This window comes from Crocodylus siamensis, chromosome 15 (genome assembly GCF_052110815.1).
Source record: "Crocodylus siamensis isolate JL-2025a chromosome 15, ASM5211081v1, whole genome shotgun sequence".
Classification (NCBI taxonomy): Eukaryota; Metazoa; Chordata; order Crocodylia; family Crocodylidae; genus Crocodylus; species Crocodylus siamensis.
In genome coordinates this window covers 41,853,556-41,872,599 of record NC_143409.1, presented here as the reverse complement: position 1 = coordinate 41,872,599, position 19,044 = coordinate 41,853,556, and the positions used below count along the sequence as shown (strand labels likewise).

General features: G+C 47.6%; 1 protein-coding gene across 1 annotated transcript in view; it reads left to right on the top strand.

Moving 5' to 3' along the window:
* CCDC33 (coiled-coil domain containing 33) overlaps nt 1-19,044 on the top strand; it is a 213,635-nt gene that overhangs the window by 43,719 nt on the left and 150,872 nt on the right. The gene's annotated exons all lie outside the window — the stretch shown is intronic.

Below are 19,044 nucleotides of genomic sequence, written 5' to 3'. Positions count from 1 at the left end.
CCTAGTCTCCAAGGGCTGAGTGTACAATTTTGTCAGCAGATCACCCATTAGAGTGGGGGTAACCCTAGAGGTTTCTGGATTGGGCAAGGGTTTCTTGTTCAGTTGGTTGGTAGAGGATGGCCACAGCTTCCCATCGCCCCATCCCCCTTTCCCCTGCCCAAACTGGGGGGGACACAGCATGGGGAGGTGGGGGCACAGGGTGTGGGGTGACTGGGCTCAGGAACAAGGAGACTTCCCTGCCATCCTGCATGCTGGTGTCAATCAGGAATAGCAACCCTGTGGGTAAAAATGGGCCCCATGGGTAGGGAAGCACTGAGGGTGGTGGAGGCAGGGGGCGTGGAACATTGAGGAGACAGCGTTGATGGTGGGAGCAGACAACATGGGCAGGGAAGAGGGTGTGGGGCACCATGGGCAATGACAGGCACAGTGGGAAGCAGGTGGGGGCACTTCTACCAACTAACCATCCTCTCCCATACCCTAATGCGGCACTTGGAATTAATATGAAAAGTATAAAATACTGTTGAAAAGCCCAGAGGATAGCACTTATTGGTTTTATATATATAATCATAATAAATAATATAGTATCATAATAAATAAATAAAGCAGTAGGCTTTAGTGCAGAAAACTTCTCTCCTTGTGCATAATAGATGCATCGAGGGACTCAATTAAGCAGCACAAGTTTGGGTGTGTGTAGACTGAAAGGACACGTTGAGTAATACTGTTATGATCGAACAGGTAAAGCGTGAATTCTGATCAGCCCTTAAAGGGAAATAATAATGACCCATTGCTGCTTCTGCTTCCCCCTCTTTCAAAGAAATCATTGCTGTCTGTGTAGGACCTATGCAAACAGTAGTTAGTTTGATCCACTGCTGCTTCTTGCATGAGCTATTTGATTAAGACCCCTCTTCCCAGAGCCATTTGAGAATTGTTGCTATACAAAAAAGATCTTGCTCTGCAACAGCTGTATACAATTCAATATCCTCCAATACAGGACAAGAAATTGGAGCTTATTCAAGTGAAAGAAGGATGAAATCATCAAAAAAAGATTTGAGGGCTTGTTTCTCCACTGACACTGCTATTACGATGGTATAACTTCTTCTTGTCTTTGCATCATTGGTGATTCTTCTGGTACAAATAATGTGGTGGTGCCCATCCCAGGTGTGGATGGCCATCAGCTCTTGTGAGCGTATTCACCCTTTGACAGGTTTTTAGCCCTGCTGGGTCTCCACACACCCTTCTCACCTGGCAGACCAGGTGGGGGTGCCGGTTTAGTCTCCAGCAACCTGACCATGAGACAGGTTGCGCTGGGCTACGTGGTATCAGTGGCAGGGTAAATCCTGACCTGACTTGAGTAAACCCTGATCTGACCTGACCACCAATATCAAAGACTGGATGGGATTAAAATTGACTGAGAGTACAGGGACTGGAAATGACTGGGAAGAATGGAAGAACGTAATTGTGATATCAAAGGTGCCCCAACGGTCAGTGCAGCCTCGGGACTCACTGACTGACTGAATTCCACCTTGACATGTCTACACTGCATCACCAGTGGCCTTGGGGAAGGATGCTCTCAAAATGTGCCCTCCTTACTCAGCCTCATCGTCATGTGCCAAACCTGGAAACACGTGAAAAAAGCAACTCCTGGGATTTTGGCTGCTGTCAAGCCTGCTGGAGATAAAGGTCTTGAGAGCACCCACTATGCGCTGCCCCAGTATGGCCTCACAAATGTCTGGGTTAGTACATGTGAGCAGGGATTAGTGGAAAGTGGGTAAAACACTCGGGACATAGTGGAGACCACCTTAGAAACCAACTTCTGTAGTGCCATGACACCCATGCTAAAATACATGGAGCTTCATGGGCACATTTTGCTGTAAAATTTGGACTACAGAAAAGTAAGGCAGGCAGGGACCTCACGAGGTCATCCATCTAGTCCAGCTCCCTGCTCAAAGCAGAATCATCGCTGACTAAAGCATCCCAGCCCAGTCTCTCTGTCTAACCTGCTTGGAAAGTTTCCAAGGATGGAGATTCCACCACTTTCCTAGGTAGTATTTTCCAATGGTTGACCACCCTCATAGTCAGAAAGCTCCTCCTAATCTCCAGCTTAAATGTCCCCTGCTGCAGAGAACTGAATTTCTATTTGTCTCAGCAACATGACACACAAGGGAGATGGGAAAGCCAAGGCTAGACTATCAAGGGGAGTGGTACACCAGGTTTGAAAGAACACTAAGGGGAGCAGGGGGAGAGGATTCCCATGGTAGGATTGCTGCAGGCAGGATGCAGCTGTCTGGGTAGATCACACTAGATAAAGCAATAAGGACCCAGTGACATCTACTTCCTAAGTTTACGCAAGCTGTAATGAAGTCTGCTTCTTTCCCAGCCCTGAGGAAGCATGTTATGTGTTGGAAAGTTTGGCTAACATCTCTCTCAACTATCTAGTTGGCCCAATAATAGATTTATCAAACAAGTCTTGATTTCTGGGAAAAGGCAGCACCACTCCCAGTGACCAGCTGTTCCCTATTTTCTCTCCTAGACCTCCAACATTTCTTCTCCAACAGGTTCCTTTGTTCTGTAATCAAACCCAAATGTCCTTCATCTCCAGCTTGTTCTTGGCTTGCAGATTTCCTTTTGCCCCTCTGTTTCCAGAATGTCTTTACAACAACCTCATTCCTATTTGCCACTTAGGTCTGTTCAGTTTGTGGTGCTAGCTCAGTTCCCACCAAGTAAAGAACCTCTTTCCATAAGGTCTTTCATTGGGAGGTGTGGGGAGAGAGGCCTGAGATGGAGCAGAACAGGGCACCAGGATAGGGCGGAGAAGGAGTTCCAGTTGCATGAGAGGAGAGACAGAGATGGCAGCGGGTGAGGTGTGGGAAAGGGGGGAAATGGAGGGGGTGGCTGAAATAAAGGAGGTGATAATTAAGTAGTGCAGGTCACTGGTGATGACAAGGCACTGCAATGCAGAGTTGGATGTGGTGAGAAGCTGGATGTGCCACAGCATGGCTGGCAAAACAAGTGATTAGTCTACTTCACAGGAGCCCAGAGAGCAAGGGGATGGGAGCTCCTGCTCCTTCTGCATCCTCAGGTAGACCCACTTGCTTTTCCTGCTGCATCCTCAGGTAGACCCACTTGCTTTTCCTCCAATGCCTGCCTATGGAGAAAGAAAGGGGATGGAGCAGGGGTGGGCAAAATGAGGCCCGGGGGCTGGATGCAGCCTACCAGGCCATTCTTTCTGGTCCGTGGGGCCCCTAAAAATTTTAGAAAATTATTATTAATCTGCCCTGGGCTGCCTGTCATGCAGCCATCAATGGCTTGCCAAAACTCAGTAAGTGGCCCTCTGCCCAAAATAATTGCCCGCCCCTGGAATAGAGCCAAGTAGTGTTTGCTGATGGAAAGCTAAACTGGAAGCTAGAAGGACTGGAAATAGCATTGCCAGTGCGCTTCAGTCAGGGCAGCTGGACTGGATTGAGCCTTTTCCTGCCACTCCCCTATCTGAGCACCTGAACATCCTTGATGCTCCAATGCCCCATGCAGGATAGATGTAAGTTCAGGACTTCCCTAGTGGTGAATTGTAGCATCTGGCATGTTTGTGCCAGAGAGATCTTATTGGGGTGATGGTGTGTAGTTACCCAACTGCAGCTTCTTGTCTAGAGCTGTACTTTATCCGTAAAGAACAAAAGCACCCCCAGCTGTTATTAGGTTCAGTCTTGCCTTTCTGTTTCCTGGGCATGTCCTTTGCCAAGGACTGATTAAATCTCCCGGTCCCTTCTGTGTGGTTGGTCAGCATCATCTCCAAGTTACAGGCGGGGGAAACTGAGTCACAGATAATAAGTGAAATCGGTTTAAGGAAGTCCACCACAGGCCTGACACTTAGTTCAATGATCCAGCTACTACCTACACCCTTCCCACGACTGTAAGGAATCTCACATTATATCCTTAATCTTCATTGCACCTGCAGTCCGGATGTAGTCATCTGTACACTCAGCGGTAGCAACAGAGCAAAACCCAGGGGGTGCAGAGATAGTTTAAAAAATGAGTGGACTATTTTACTTCTCTTAATGAGGTTGGGGGGTTCGGTTCCAGGGCCTGAGGCTGTGAGGGGGTGCTGGTTGTACTGCAGTGCTACTCAGCTGCCAGAATGGGCCACCCACTTGGGTGAGGGACATCCAGGCTGTGCTCCCTTCCAAGCCCATACTAATCTGCCAGCATGACCCTCTGAAAATGGAGGGCGCTATTTCCAGGGCAAGGAGCATGAGGCCAGGGGACTGGGGCCATGTTTCCTACATGGCAACTCGCACCTCTTCCTCTGATTGTTTCTGTGATTGTGACATCGCTTTTTGAAGTGGGCTGGAAAACATTCAGACCAGAAGCACAGGAAATGGCTGCTAAAGTGCAGGCTTTCTCTGTGATGGATTTGCCTGGGGGCAGGAGTGACATTTTTTTAAAGCAGTGAGAACAGCAATTCCAAGCGGAACAGGAGAGATTAAAACCAGCCAGGGAGCCCCCCTCATTTCTCCTTCCCCTCCCACCAGTGCAAACTCTGACCTGGGGAGAGGAAACCTCTCATGAATACCGATGCTTTACAGATCAGATCCAAAGCTCTTGTAGACTTGAATTAGGATGCTGGAGTGTTTCACACAGCACTGGTAGATTCCAGTTGCATGGCAGGCCCAATTTGCCTTGGCAACATAACGGCGATCATATTGCACTTAAACACTACTGACCCCTGTCAGTCTTGGAGCCCATTCCTAGTACATTGGGAGCAGCAGGGAGTAGTCAGCACCAAGGAACGTCTGCTGCTTGGTGACATGGGGAACAGCTTCACAGAGGAAATAGTGTTTTACAAAGATGCAAGAGCCCCATTCTCCAGCAGGGTGACAAAGAATAGGACTCAGTCTTTGCCTACCTGAAGAAGGTGCAATCAAGATTAAGGATATAATGCGAGATTCCTTACAGTCGTGGGAAAGGTGTAGGTAGTAGCTGGATCATTGAACTAAGTGTCAGGCCTGTAGTCGACTTCATTAAATTGATTTCACTTATTATCTGTGCCTCAGTTTCCCCCACCTGTAACTTGGAGATGATGGTGATCAACCACACAGAAGGAACTGGGAGATTTAATCAGCCCTTGGCAAAGGACATGCCCAGGGAATAGAAAGGCAAGACTGATCCTAATAACTGATCCTTCCAACCACCTATAGAGCAAAGGATTTTGTCCTTAGATGGCAAGGAGAATGCCGAGATGACTATATACCATAGGTCCCTTTCTCCATTCTAAATCAGCTGAATGCAACCTGCCCACAATGCATTTTAAATAGACTCTGCACTAACATTGATCCCTTTCAGATTTGCTTCCATTCTTGGGATGTGCTTACTTCCAAATTGAGTGAATGTGAAGCTCCTGTCCGAACTGCTGATCACGTCTCTGAGGTCTGCCTTGGTCTTTGAAATCAACTAAACATCCTAGAGGCAGGGATCTTTTTGTAGAGGATGTAGTTTATTGGGCCAGTTGTATAGTTGGGAGAGAGAGACAGCTTTTGGCTACTACTGACTCCTTCCTCAAGTCCCTGAGAAGAAAACCATAGCTAGTTTCTTTCTGAAATGGCTTGTTCCTTTACTGTGGGCAGACACTAACCCAGTGACCTATAGGCACATTTCTATTTGGTTGTGAACCAGTGACCACCTGCAAGCAGGGAAAGATGTGGAGAAGTGTCTGCTAATTGGTCACTTGGCAGAGAGGAGCTCGGGAGCTGATCTCCAGCATCCAGAGCTGGTACCTCCAAATTAGGATATAAGCACATTTGATGGGGCAGCATGGGAGAAATTTGTCTGGACTGTCACCCATGCTGTATCTGAGAGCCCTCAGCCTCCCAGCTGCCACCCCAGCTTTCTTTCACCTGGGCCATCTTGGGCACCCGCTTGTCCCTGCAGGAAACCAGACTCTGACCCATTACAGTAGAGGGAACCCAGAGCAGTTCTGCTCAAATCAGTGGAGTTTGGATTGACCTCAGTATAACCATAATCACCAGATGGGCCTTCCAGGCAGCGAGGGCTCACCCCCACACCTTTCAGCCCAACCCACCCCTGGTTTTAATCAGCTGATGCAGGAGCACAGTGACAGAAGCTCTCCCTCCACCCCCCATGCAAGCTGATGCCTGAGTAGCTCCACGGCAGGAGCTGTTTCTATTTCCATAAACCAATTATATCTAGATAATCTCGGGAGATTTAAACATCAATAACCTAAATGGTAACATGAGGGTGGCTTATGCTTGTTGCTTCCCTCTTTACATTCTGATGCTGCTCCATCACTTCATCACCATGGTAACCCGGGGCAGGAGTTGGGAGGGCTTGGTACAGGGGAGGGAGAAGAGGGGACAGGAGCAACTCCATGAATATTGGCACCGGGGCCTGCAAATTACTAATGCAGGACACATCCCGGTGCCTTTTAGTAACCATAGTGAGGAAGCAAAGGCAGAAGGGGATTGATTATTACACACAAGGATGCTGTATTATAAGGAGGGCAAAAAGAAGATCGAAGGGTGGCTTGTATGGTGTGAAATGCAACGTCCCTCAATGGCAAGATGAGGACCAGGCCAGGTAAGTGCTAGTTGGAAATCTGACTTCAGGGGACCTGGGGGTTTTGGGGTTTTTTTCCTATCAAAGTTCTTGGGATGCCATCTTGGGCAGCCATCCAGGGGAAGTACAGTAAAGCTTAACTGGCTCACCTTATGATCCAGGTGGCACTGCCAGCTGGCAGGGGCTAGTGAGATGGAAATGACAGATGATGGAGAATAATAAAAGAAGCTATTAAAGAGGGGGGCTAACCTCTGGAGCTGGTCAGAGATGCAGTTCTGTAGGGTAAGTGTTGGAGCAGGCTTCCCCCCACTATCACACTGGAGGGTCTCTACCCTCTTGCCCAGGGGCAGCTGGAAGGTGCTTCATTCCTGGTGGCCTATTCAATCAGCAGCCACTCCGAGTCCACAAAAGAGAACCCAACATCAGTAATGAGGGTGGTTTTGGGGTGAGGTATGTCAGCTCATTCCTCACAGCCCTCTGAAGAGCTTTCCAACAGCAGTCACTTGTTGCTGGACTTCCTGGGTTTCATGTGCATCACCTCCCATCAGCAGTTCCTTGAGCCATCCATATCCCTGTGGGACTCCTTGAATGGAAATCTATTCCCTGTCAGTCCTTTGTAAAGAAAAGCAAGTAAGCATCTCTTAGAAAAGTTGCTATGGTTGGGACTGAGGGGTCAGCATTTGGCTGCATGGTTGGTTGCATCTTTTTCCTCTTTTGGTATGGCATTATCTACTTCATTATGGGTGTCCTATTGATTGTTACCTCTGAACTGGATCACTGCTGTGTACTGCATTCTTATTAATATCCTTGCCTGCCTCCATTTGACTCCTACCCAGAATAATATAATGGAATCCCTTAGCTAAACTCTTTTTATATCTGCTAGTTCTAGGTCACAGTTTAAGCTTTGTCTTGTCCATGATTCATGGACGTTTTTAGCCAGAAAGGTGGTCTCTGGTTTTGATCAGATACTTCTGAGTGCCATATGTCCTTTCCACATTTTGAATGACACTAGAATATCTTGGAGGTGATGAAAACAGCATCCCTATGTTCTCCCTTACCTGATTAGGAAAAAACTCTTGGATTTCTACCTTCGATACATAGCTCACCAGTTCCCATGGCCTGGTGCATCTAGATCAGGCCTGAGCAGCTGGGTCTATCATAGGGAGTTACTGGACAATGGATTCTACAAGAAGCTCAAAATAGTGCCATTTCTTTTGGGTGATCTCTTCAAATAGCCCTGTGACCATGGTGCCAAGCAAGACAGGTTGATGGCTAGATGTAGTGTAGTTGCTGTCATGAAGTCATCTATCCACTCTACAGAATTGCTACCTGCAAGTGCAATGGAATAGCAGAAGATTCTCTGGGTCAAAGAGAATTGGCTTTGGCCTGTTGGTTAGGGGAAAACTGCCTAGTGCCAAGCTTTGTTCCAGTCAGTGTTATTTTCCTGGGCTCAGATGGGGGCTCAGGACTGGAGCAGCCAGCTGTTGGTGTCATGCATTGGCAGAGCCAGGTACATGGACAGGAGGAAAAGCTTGCATCCAGCTGCACAGATCATTTGCTTCTAGCCAATGCTAATAGCTTCTGAATTTCTCAAACACCAAGTGCCATATCCTGTTCTGTAAACCAGTGTTTCCCAACCTTTTCCAGCTCAAGGCACACTTAGGTTAAAAAATAATTTCCACAGCACATCTGTTAAGGCATTTCCCATCCTCATAGCTATTGCAGCTCATTGCCATGGCAATGTTTTGCAGCACACCTGTTCATTTCTGACAGCGCACTTTTGTGCCACGGCACACTGGTTGGGAAACACTGCTGTAGACAACTTTTGTTTCTGTGGCAGTTCTGTATACAGATTAAATACAGCATAGGACCCTATGTGACTCTTTTGAAAGTCCCTTGCTCCTTAATACCTGTGCAGTAGGGAGGGGTATGTATGGCTAGCATCTACTGTAAATGCAAGTGTGGAGGATGGATGTACCAACTTTGACCCATTTCACATCTACGGCCTTTTGGGCTGAACTACTAGAATGCTAATGTCCTAGGGAGCCTCCTCTCCTGCAGCTGTGATGCAAGTTCCCACTGAAGACATGAAAACCCTGATCAAGAATGCCAAGCTGTTCTTACCCAACCTCCTGCTTGCAATTTACAGTTTTTCCTATTTAATTTCAGCTCCACTAAATTTTATTGGCTCAGAACACAAATTGCATGAGTAACATTTGGTAGGTCATAAAGCAGCCCTAAGAGAAACCATTTAAAGCCCAACAGTGTGTGACCAAGATGTCTGTAGATTGGGGATGAGCTTTACGTTTATGGGACTGTAGGAGGGGTGGGAACTATTTGGATAACCTTCAACGGAGCTTATGGTACATGAAAGCAAGGCTGATATGATATAGTAATTTAGACCAGAGGGGACCAAGCTGCAACATGGGTCCCACAAGTGGTACAGGTAGCCTCTGTGTGTGCCACACAGATCATGGAGTGGGGGCAGGAAACACAGTGGCATATAGGAGAGAAAGCAGAGTAGCTGATCAGTCAGGGAGCACAGGATGGGAAGCAGAAAGTAGAGTAGCAGATCAGGCAGGGATCACAGGGGAAGCAGCAAAGAGTAGAGCAGTAGATTGGATGGGAATGAAATCAGAGTGATACTTGGAAAGTGTGTGAGCTAATTTGTGGGATGGCTGCCAAAAAAGTTGACTCCCACTGGGTTAGGTAGAAGGTAGATGTAACAGGAGAGCACCCTAGGGTCACCATGCTCTCCCCTAGCACCCCTTACCATGTCCCGCTTGTCTACAAAGCGCCCTCAGTTCTCACCTGCCATGTCTTTGATGTTAAATATGTATAACAGGGGGGGCTGCCCCTTCGTCTCCCTGGGGAATTTTCTTCTAGTACACTGGCCCATTCATATTGGGTGTTTCTATGCACCCCGGCCTTATGGGCTATGCATGGCTCCAGCCACACTTGTACCATGCCTCAAGCCTTGCAGATATACTGAATATTGTTCAGTCTTATACTCTTTGGCCCTCGGGCTCTCTGCAGCCTCCCCCCATCTCACAACCAGACCTCTCCAGGCCCTCCAAATCGCTTCCCCCTTGTCTGGGGCTTCTCACTGCCCTCTGCTCTGGGGCTCGGGGTCAGCACACCTCAACGTTGCATCCTCCCTGGCGCTCGGGGTTGGCACACCCCAATGCAGCGCCTTCTCTGGTGCTCGCGGCCGGCTCACGCCCAAGGCTGTGAGCTGTCTCGCTGTCAGGCTCAGCACACCACCAATACTGCACCCCCTCTGGCACCTGGGTCCCCACGCTGCCGTGGACCCCCTATGAAGCCTCCTCCATCCCCTAATAGCCTTATCCAAACCTGCAGTCATAAACAGCAAACACAAAACTCAAGCCCCTAGGCTATAACATAAACTACTGCCACTTGGCTAAAACATCACTCGAGCCACCCCTAAGGGCACTCCATCCCTCACCTGTACCAAACTGCTCATGCATTTAGGCCTCTTCTCTTTTAGTGCTCCAGCAGAGCTCCCTCCCCTTTGACTGCCAGCAAGGAACTGCCCACTTTGCTTTGGCCCTGGGGTTTAAATGGGAGCCAGGCCCTGCCCCTTCCGGTCAGCTGACTGCTAACAGTGTGAGTCACAGGCTCCCTCTGGTTGCCCTAGCAACCTGCACCTGGGCTCCTTCCTCATTGCTCCCAAGAGTAGCAGGCACCTTAGTGCCCTGTTACAGTAGGGGAAATTTACACCTTTGTAGACTAACCGAAGTAGATGCCTAGCACAAACTTGCATGGGCGGAAGCTCACTTCATCAGAGTGTGTGCATATACGTGTGTGCCTGTATATATAGGCATCTGTCTGTCTGTCTTGCAAGACAACAGAATTGCTCTGGGTGAGACATCAGCTTTTTGAACATCTGTGAGCGTGGCTATAGAGGCCAATTCCTGAATGACCATCCCTTCTACACTTATCCCATGTGACGCTTGTAGTAACAGTCCTGAATGTGGTGTGAGAGTCTTCCTGAGGTTTTTTCTTTCCTTTGCATGTTGGGCTCTCCTTTCGTCCAAAGCCTTCATTCTATGCCTATAGACTGCTTCCAAACACTTTAATCCTCATCCATCTTTTCCCAGTCCTTTTAGCGGTACCTATAGATAGGTATAGATAGATATTTATGTGTCATCATAGTCTGCTTTGGCTAGTCTGTAAAGTGCAGCTCTCCCCTGCCTTCTGCTTGACTTCACGCTAACACAGCTAACTACATCACTCTCTCCCCACTGGGTTAGACCAAGGCCAAGTGCAGGCAGGTGCATCACAAGGATGCAGTTGCATTCACACAGCTCTGCCAGTGCTTCTCGGCACTGATATTCCAGATCTGGAGTCCTCGGACACTGACCTGGTGCTGGGAGGCATTTCTACCAATGCACTTTGAGTCTGGCTTTTTCCCCTTCTTTTCATTTTGCTCATTAAGGACTAGCTGTTGGGCCCTCCTTATAGTGTTGTTACCTAGAGGGTAACAGGGGAAGGGCTGAAGTCAGCACAGTATTTGCATTTCTGCCTCTGGAAGAGTACTCTTATGCTACAGCTGTTCTTTCTGTGAACACAAAGACTAACACTAGTTTCAGCTCACTTCCGTAGTCCCTGCGTCCCAGGAGCAGACCTCCGGCTAAATAAGCCAGATCAGATTCATGCTGTGATGGACTCTTCTCTGTTCTCAAGCCAGTATTATGGTCTGAAGCTACAGATTCTGAGCTGTTTTTCTGTGTGCACCATGCACACATGCAATTCCCCTGACCCAGCACACAGGTAAATACAAGCAGGTGTACACGCACACACTTTTGCCCTTGGCCCAGCATGCATACATATACATGCGCACGTGCATGCTTGCTTGCCTCTGGCCCAACATGTATGCATATGTGCATGTGCATACACCCACACGTGTGCTTGCTTCTAGCCTAATGCACAGTATCTGTGTGTGTGCCTATGCTAGGTCAGAGGGAAGCATGTATATATGTGCTTGGTGGGCCAGGGGTAAATGTGTGTATGCACATGTATATGTGTGTGTGTATTTGCCCCTGGCCCAGCACAAAGTGGAAATGACCTTGCAGGTGTTTTTTTCCAATTAACCAAACAACGAGGATGGAAGTGAGAGGCTCTGTTTCCCTTAAGTGCTGAGGCCTGGAGGACTTGCTCACTGAGGTACAAGCTGGGGAGAACCCTGCTCTCACTGTTTGGCTGATGCATTTCAACGCCAAGGAGAAAAAAATCCCTCAAGGTCTCTGATGAATGCTGTATTGTGCTTCTGGCCTGATTAATTCTGCTCTGAAAGGTTCCATTGTTTGAAAAGATCCATTGGGTTTCCAAGCAAGGGAGCAACACTTACTTTCAATTGCTGCAGTAGCAAAGGAATTGTTAATCCAATAGGAATCTGAGCCATTGCATGTAGTAGCTGGAAGGAAGCAAAGCCCCTACCATGAGTGTACAAACAGAGTTGTGTTACTGTACAGCCAGGACTTTGGATTTAAAATGCACTGATTAGTAGTTCAGAAAAAGGGCAAGAAGAATGAACAAAGGGAAAGTCTCCATGAAGGAGATCACAGTGTGTGCATCAGTAAGATGCAGCGGTCACCCTGTTTGTGCCTACACCACATCTCCTGTGCTCTTGGGCATGGGCAGGCACCCTGCTTCCACTCACAGGTACCAAACTTGCAAAAGCAGTCCTTAACTTGCAACAGGCACCAAACTTGCAAAAGCAGCACTGTTCCAGGGGTGCCTTATAAAGCTACTTGTAGTCTCAGTGATATTAAGATCTTAAGATACAGCACCTAGGAATCAAAAACATTATAGTTTCAAGATGATTAGGGGCTTACAGGACAAGCCCTATAAGGAGAGACCGAGGAACCTGGACCTCTTCAGCCTCTGCAAGAGAAGTCTGAGAGGTGATCTTGTGTTCGTTAGGGGGATGCAGCAAGGGATCAGAGATGCTGTGTTCACCAGGGCACCTCTTGGGGTAACAAGGAACAAGGGTGGGGTAACAAGGAGCAAAGTTACAAACTGACAGAGCAGATTTAGGCTAGATATCAGGAAAAACTTCTTCACGGTAACAGTGAACAACATTTGGAATGGGCTTCCAAAGGAGATGGTGCTCTCCCCTACCTTGGGGGTCTTTAAGAAAAGGCTGGATAGGCACCTGGCTGAGGTCATCTGACCCCAGCACTTTTTCCTGCCTAGGCAGGGGGTCAGACTTGATGATCTGTTGAGGTCCCCTCTGACCCTCACATCTATGAATCTATGAATAAAATACATGCATTGCAAGAAGGCAGCCTGCACAATTAGCATATGACCAACTGGAGCTTAGACTGCAGATTATTATCTATTTTTTATATTGTGGTGGCACCTAGGAGCTCTACCCATGGTCCAGAACCCCACCATGCTAGGCGCTGTAGAAATATAGAATAAAAAAATTACCCCCACCCCCAAAGCGGGATTTATTTCCTGACTAGACTTGGCAGTGTCTCCTATTAACTTGCTCAAAAAAAATAAGCAAGGGTCCCCAGAAACCTGAGTAATTTAAAAAGTGTTGAGTTTTAAAAAAAAAAAAGAAGAAGAAAGAAATAGGGGCAGGTTATTTTTATTTGTCTTCCATTTTGAACCTTTAGGTTACACTCAGTGTTCGTTTTCCAAGCATTTTTCTTGCAATTCTGAAGGAAAGAAGTTGCATTTTTGTTATAAATCAATCAATCAGTCAGTGAATCAAAATGACCCTGACATTCTTGCCTAATCTGCTAACTCCAGAAACTGGGTCTTTAAACGGTGGAAGTTAGCAGGGTGGAAGTTGGCCATCTTGATTGTATTATACCTGATTGGTGTAATACACAGGCAAAACAAGCCATTTCTATGCGGGGGGGGGGCTGGTGTTGGGTTCAAATGTTGGCATGGCAGCTGTGCAAATCTTGTACCCACTCAGAATCGGTGCCCAGGGCTACTGCCTTGTTTGTCCAACCCCAGTTACATTGTAGGTGTGATTAGGGTGGCCATTCATCTGGCATTATAAAGGACAGTCCATTTTTCTGGTCTTCTGTCCTCTATTGACATGAAACTGGATACCTTTATGTCCTCTGTTTTTCACCCCTCAGCACCCCCTTCCCCCCCACCTCCAACACTGCGGGAAGTCCCCACTTGGCCTGCCGCCGACACTGCCGTGGCTGCCTGCGGGATCTCCCCGCTCCCCATCGCCATACCCCTGCTGCCGACACCACCAACACTGCCTGCGGGAGCTCATCATGCCCCCCAGCCTTGGGAGGCATGCGACGTTCATGGCGGTGGGGACAGTTGCTGTCCTCTATTCTTGAAGTACCTTGACGGCCACCCTAAGTGTGGTACTTCTATGAACCACATACACGCTGCAGCTCTCCTGGGTGGTAAAGCTAGATGAGGTTTCTTAGAGCGTACAAAGCTAGTAGATCCAGCCCTGGATTTCTGCTGTGTGTGTGTGGCAATGTACTGTATATCTTTTTATTCATTAGTTGGAATAATGCACTGGAACTGCCTTGTTTTGCTCCTCTGCTAGGACTGTTCTCCCCGAGAGAAAAATCTCCAGTGCTTAGAGATAATACCTTAGATTGCTGCATAAATATTTACAAGATAGGGGCCATACACACCTCGCAAAAACACAGAATATTGCCAAACAAGGTTTGCTTTTCAAAGCCTTTGTTTATTGAATAACCCTGGTGCCCCACTTAGCGAGGCTGCCGAGTGGTGTCACGTGAGAGGTTGAATGCTGTATCTTAGGCAGTTATACACAATGTCTGAGCACCTCTCCGCTCAAATGCCTTCATCCTCACAACACTGTGGGGAGGTAGGGCACTGCAGCTGTTCCTCTTGTGTGGATGGAGAATCAAGGCACAGAGATGTGAGGCGACTTGGCTGAGGTCTTGCAGGAAATCTGTGATGAAGCAGAAACTGGGAAGTCGGGGTCCCAAATGGGCATCTAACCATTGAACCCTTCTTCCTCTCCTCCAGTGCTGAGAGACATGTCATGCACAAGTAGAAAGAATTAGATATCACTAGGGCTAAGCATTCAAACAGTAGGACTCAGGTCCCCAAAAGTCATGACAGTAGATGAAAAATTATGAGCTTTTTTAAATGCATTGTTTTGTTTGCCTTTTGATTTGGGTGTTTGGGTCAAATTTCCAGTCCTGAAGGCTAGAAACATGCTTTGGCTGTTCCAGTGAAAGATGAGCTTCTCCTCTGTCTAACCTAGTGATGTGACCTCCTGAGGTCCCTTCCAACCCTCTTTTTCTGTGGTTCTGTAAACTAGAGATTTCAGCTGGGAATCCATAGTGTTAAAGCATTCTGACCTGCTGTGGTCTTTTTGAGTTCTTTGCAACAGAAGAATTGATGTAGTATTTTTCTATGGTCAAAATAACAGTGAAAACAAAGACCTGGCATTTTCGAGGAGCTGCCTCAAGTCTAAAAAGGTTGAGAACCACTGATCTAACCTGTAGGAACTCACAAGGTGGGACTAGAAAAATGAAGAGAGAGGCTAGCTATGCAGTTACTAACATTACTGCTGGCTGGGAAACAGAAAAGACAAAGCAGAAATGTTGTTTCCTCTCTGCCTTGAAATGTCATTTCCAGTGAAGTTTTCAGAACAGCCCTGACTGACATCTTGGGGAATTTCTCTGAAATGCTGAGAGGACCAGGGACCCCTTCTTAGCCTGTAGGAAAGGGATGTGTGCATACTTTGTGCTTGCTCCCAGCGACTTAACTTTTGTTCTTCCAGCCCTGCTGCAGCTGGGAGTCCCTGCTGCAGCCCTGCATCAGCTGTGGGAGCTGGCTACTTGCCAGGGCAGGGGGAGGCTGGGGTCATGATCCCAGGCTTCCCCTGCACCAGCAATAAGATGTGATAGGATCTGATGCTGGATCCCACAAACGTGCCTCCTGGCGTGCACATGTGGCGTGGCAGGAGGTGCAGTTGTGTGGATTGCAAATCAGGTCCTATATCTTACTTTTACCTGAACATCTAGAGGGGCCCATAGATTTCAGTGGAGCTGTGTCTGCTTACGGTAGTATCGCGTTCAGCTTGACCCTAAAAGTAGTGCCAGGGCCTGTTCCTGAAAGCTGTGTGTGGGTCTCCAGACACAGCATTGTGTGTTGATGAAGACATGAAGAGGGATATGCTGGGAACCGAGTGCCTAGGAGGGATGCAGGTCATAGCCGTATTGATTTACAAGCAAAAGGAATCAGAACTCATGGCAGAGGTGATATGTTTTATTAGGCCAACTAGATATTTGCAACAACAACAAAAAAATTATTTGCAGACTTTCGGGTCTACGCGCCTTCCTCAGGCATACGAGTACGCAAAAACTGTAAAATTCATTTTCACCTAGGAGACTTTTTACAATCTTTGCATTCTCCTATGCCTGAGGAAGGATGTGTGCCTGAAAGCTTGCAAATAAAGACTTTTTTTGCAAATATCTAGTTGGTCTAATAAAAGATATCACCTCTGCCATGAGCTTTGATTCCAGGTGCCTAAAAGAGCACCGTGAAGGGACATGATGGTTGCTCCGGTAGGGACTTGGTCCATGAGGTTGTTTATGGGATCCGGGTTATTGAGTGGCAGAGGTTCCCTGGGGCTAGATCCCGAGAGGAGTGTTCTCTGGTCAACAGAAAATTCATAGATTTCATAAATTTCATAGACATTCTTGGCAATAGTGTCTGGAATCTGTGACCTTTATAGCAGAGGCATGGGTACAGTGGTCAGAGGGCAATTTTTACTTTGCCCTTTGATCGCCATGCTACCCAAAGCGAGAATGTGGGGAGGCTTTGATCCTAACTGAGTATTACTGCTGAGCAGTCATGTGCACCACTGACCTGCAAAACCAGGCACTCCGTTTAGAGGCAGTCGTACCAGCCGGCACAATCTAGGTCACCGTGGCAAGCAAAATACAGTAGCTTGGGCCCAATCAAGCTGCTTAGGGAGGAGCATGGCTCCCTGCCCTTCAGGATGTGCCAGAGTCACTGATTTGGCGTGGCATATGCATCCTTGCTGAGCCCTGGTGGAGCCTTTGCCAGGGCTTAGTCCAAGCTAATTTTAAGTGACACAAATGATCCTATTTCAACCATTTCCCTCAGAAGACTGTTCCACAGCTGAAAAATCAATCTGTTTTTCAGCAAATGATCCCTGAAACACGCCTAAATTTCCTTATTGTTATGTCTTCATTTCTAAAACACTCTGTCTATGGTTAGCCCTTAATGCTGCTTGTAGATATTCATCACGTTCTTCTTGTCCCTACCTTGTTCCTCCTCAGTTGTCTTCTAGGCAAGCTGCATGCAGTTATGTCTGCGTGTTTTCCTTCTCATTCAACCCTTAGCTCATGGGCTGTCTAGCTGAAGGTCTTTGCTGTGTAGCATGGCCACCTTCCTTGTTTAGAAGTGAAGTCCTGGGCAGTTATGCTATTATTACATGGATTAATAGTATAGAAAAGGCTGAGAGCCATTGCCCTGGATCATGCTGATCACTGTCCTTCCTTTCAGTTTGTTAGCTGTCTTCAGGTACTGAGGACCTAGGACTAAACATAGCTCCTTCAGCTTTCTCTTGCCAGAACTACATACAGAAGATTTGGACGGTTGCCTCCTAGCTTTTTAGCATCATGCCCAAAACTGAGCCTTTTAACCCTGCTGCTATTGTTTCTACCCAACTTGTTGTCTGCATTCACCCCCAGGTCTTTTCAAGCCTGACATTTCCCCAAAACCTCCCTCCTCCTGTGTTGTGACTGTAGTAGTGTTGTTGTGCTGTTGAAACTGCAATGGTCCAGGGAATACGTGAGAATCAGGATTCATTTGGTGATACAGGTTTTGCTCGCCAGCTGCTGGGGTTAGGTTTCTGAAAGGTCCCGTGGTTGGCAAGACAAACAGCTTATGGGAAACATGGGAGGGGGTGGGCTGATGTGCGACCACAGGAAACTGTGGTTACTCAAAACTGTATGCCGTGGTAGCCAAAATGGTATATAGAATATTACACGTGGATACTCAAAACCATGGTTGGCAAAAATGTGGTTGGTGAGGGAAACCGGTATCTTTTATTGGACCAGGTTTTCAGCAAGGAGGAGAGATCTGACGAGCTTTCCGGCACAAAGTGCCTTTCCTCAGGTCTAGGAAGGAAGGAGATTCGGCTGAATGACTTTGTTTGAGCCTGTTATATAAATAGAAGCGGGCATTTAAAAAGAGACAGGAGCAGCTTCTGTGGAGCAAGAAGTTATCAGAAGTAGTTACAGACTGAGTAATGAACAGTTGGCATGGATAAAGCTAATGATGTGAAACACGGAGATCATTTAAAAGGGAAATGGGTATTTTCCTAGGAAACCCTCGTTCCTCTGTTTCCCAGCCGCAGTCCACCCATAGCATGCTGCTAATGATCATGCCTTCCCCTACCAGAGAGAGATGCGGTGGCGTTTGCAAAGACTGTACTTCCGGAAGCTTTGCTCTCCACGGGACTCTTGACTTCACAGGCCTGGATTGAGGCTGTCTTCGGAGGTGACCCTTCGACCTCACAGCCTGGTGCTCTTCTGGAGAGGCAGAAGATGGATGTTACCACAACCCATGGTGTTGGGAGAAGACTTCAAAGCTGCTTTGCTTCTCCTGTTTCATATCTGCCCCTGATCCATTGATTTCAAAGCACCTCTCCATGTGATGCCCTGCATTTCATGTCCTGGCCTTTCCCATCCCTTCGTTAGGCAAGTCAATAATGAAGGGGCCTGGAGCTCATCTTTACTTCTCCTTCCTATGGCCACGTTGGCTTCATTCGGACTCTGAGCACGTTGTCTTTGCTGCTATCCCCCATGGAGCTCATTATCGAGGGCTGATTTTACTTCTAGCCCTGCCAGAATGGCACAAACATAATGCTAATTCCTGCCTGCCAGACCCAGCAGCCTGGTTGTTTCCTGGCTGGGTTTTTATGGTTGTGAGTCCCTATACCCTCCCCCCGCTCACACTCTCCCTGAGCTAGCACCGTGCTTAGTAAGAACACACATCCCCGCAGTATAGGGACAATCCCACTCTGAATTCCCACTAGAAAGACTCTTTGCTGTGCCGTCCAGCTTCAGAGTGGTTAGTCTCAAACTAAAAAAGAGGTTTGGAGCTTGCTTCCATAGGGGACCTTGGAGATGACTTGTATTGGTGGGAGGGGAGGGCCTCATCAGGTTTTATTTTGCCTCCAAAACTGGTCAGCCAAAAGGATATTTGTGGTTGGGTTGGTAGAGAGATGTGGGTGAGTTGGTGTTCTGAGACTTGAAACAGCTTGGCTTTGAGTGTGTCATCACAAAGGGTGGCTCTGTGACAATGATATCAGAAGTCTTCGCAGCAACAGGACATGCTTGTGGAGAACTTAGTGGTATGGTATGAGCAAGTGTTTAAGAACAAGGCAATCTTACATAAACTTGCCAACTGCATCAACATCTCTGAGCTGCAGCTATAATTTCATTCTCC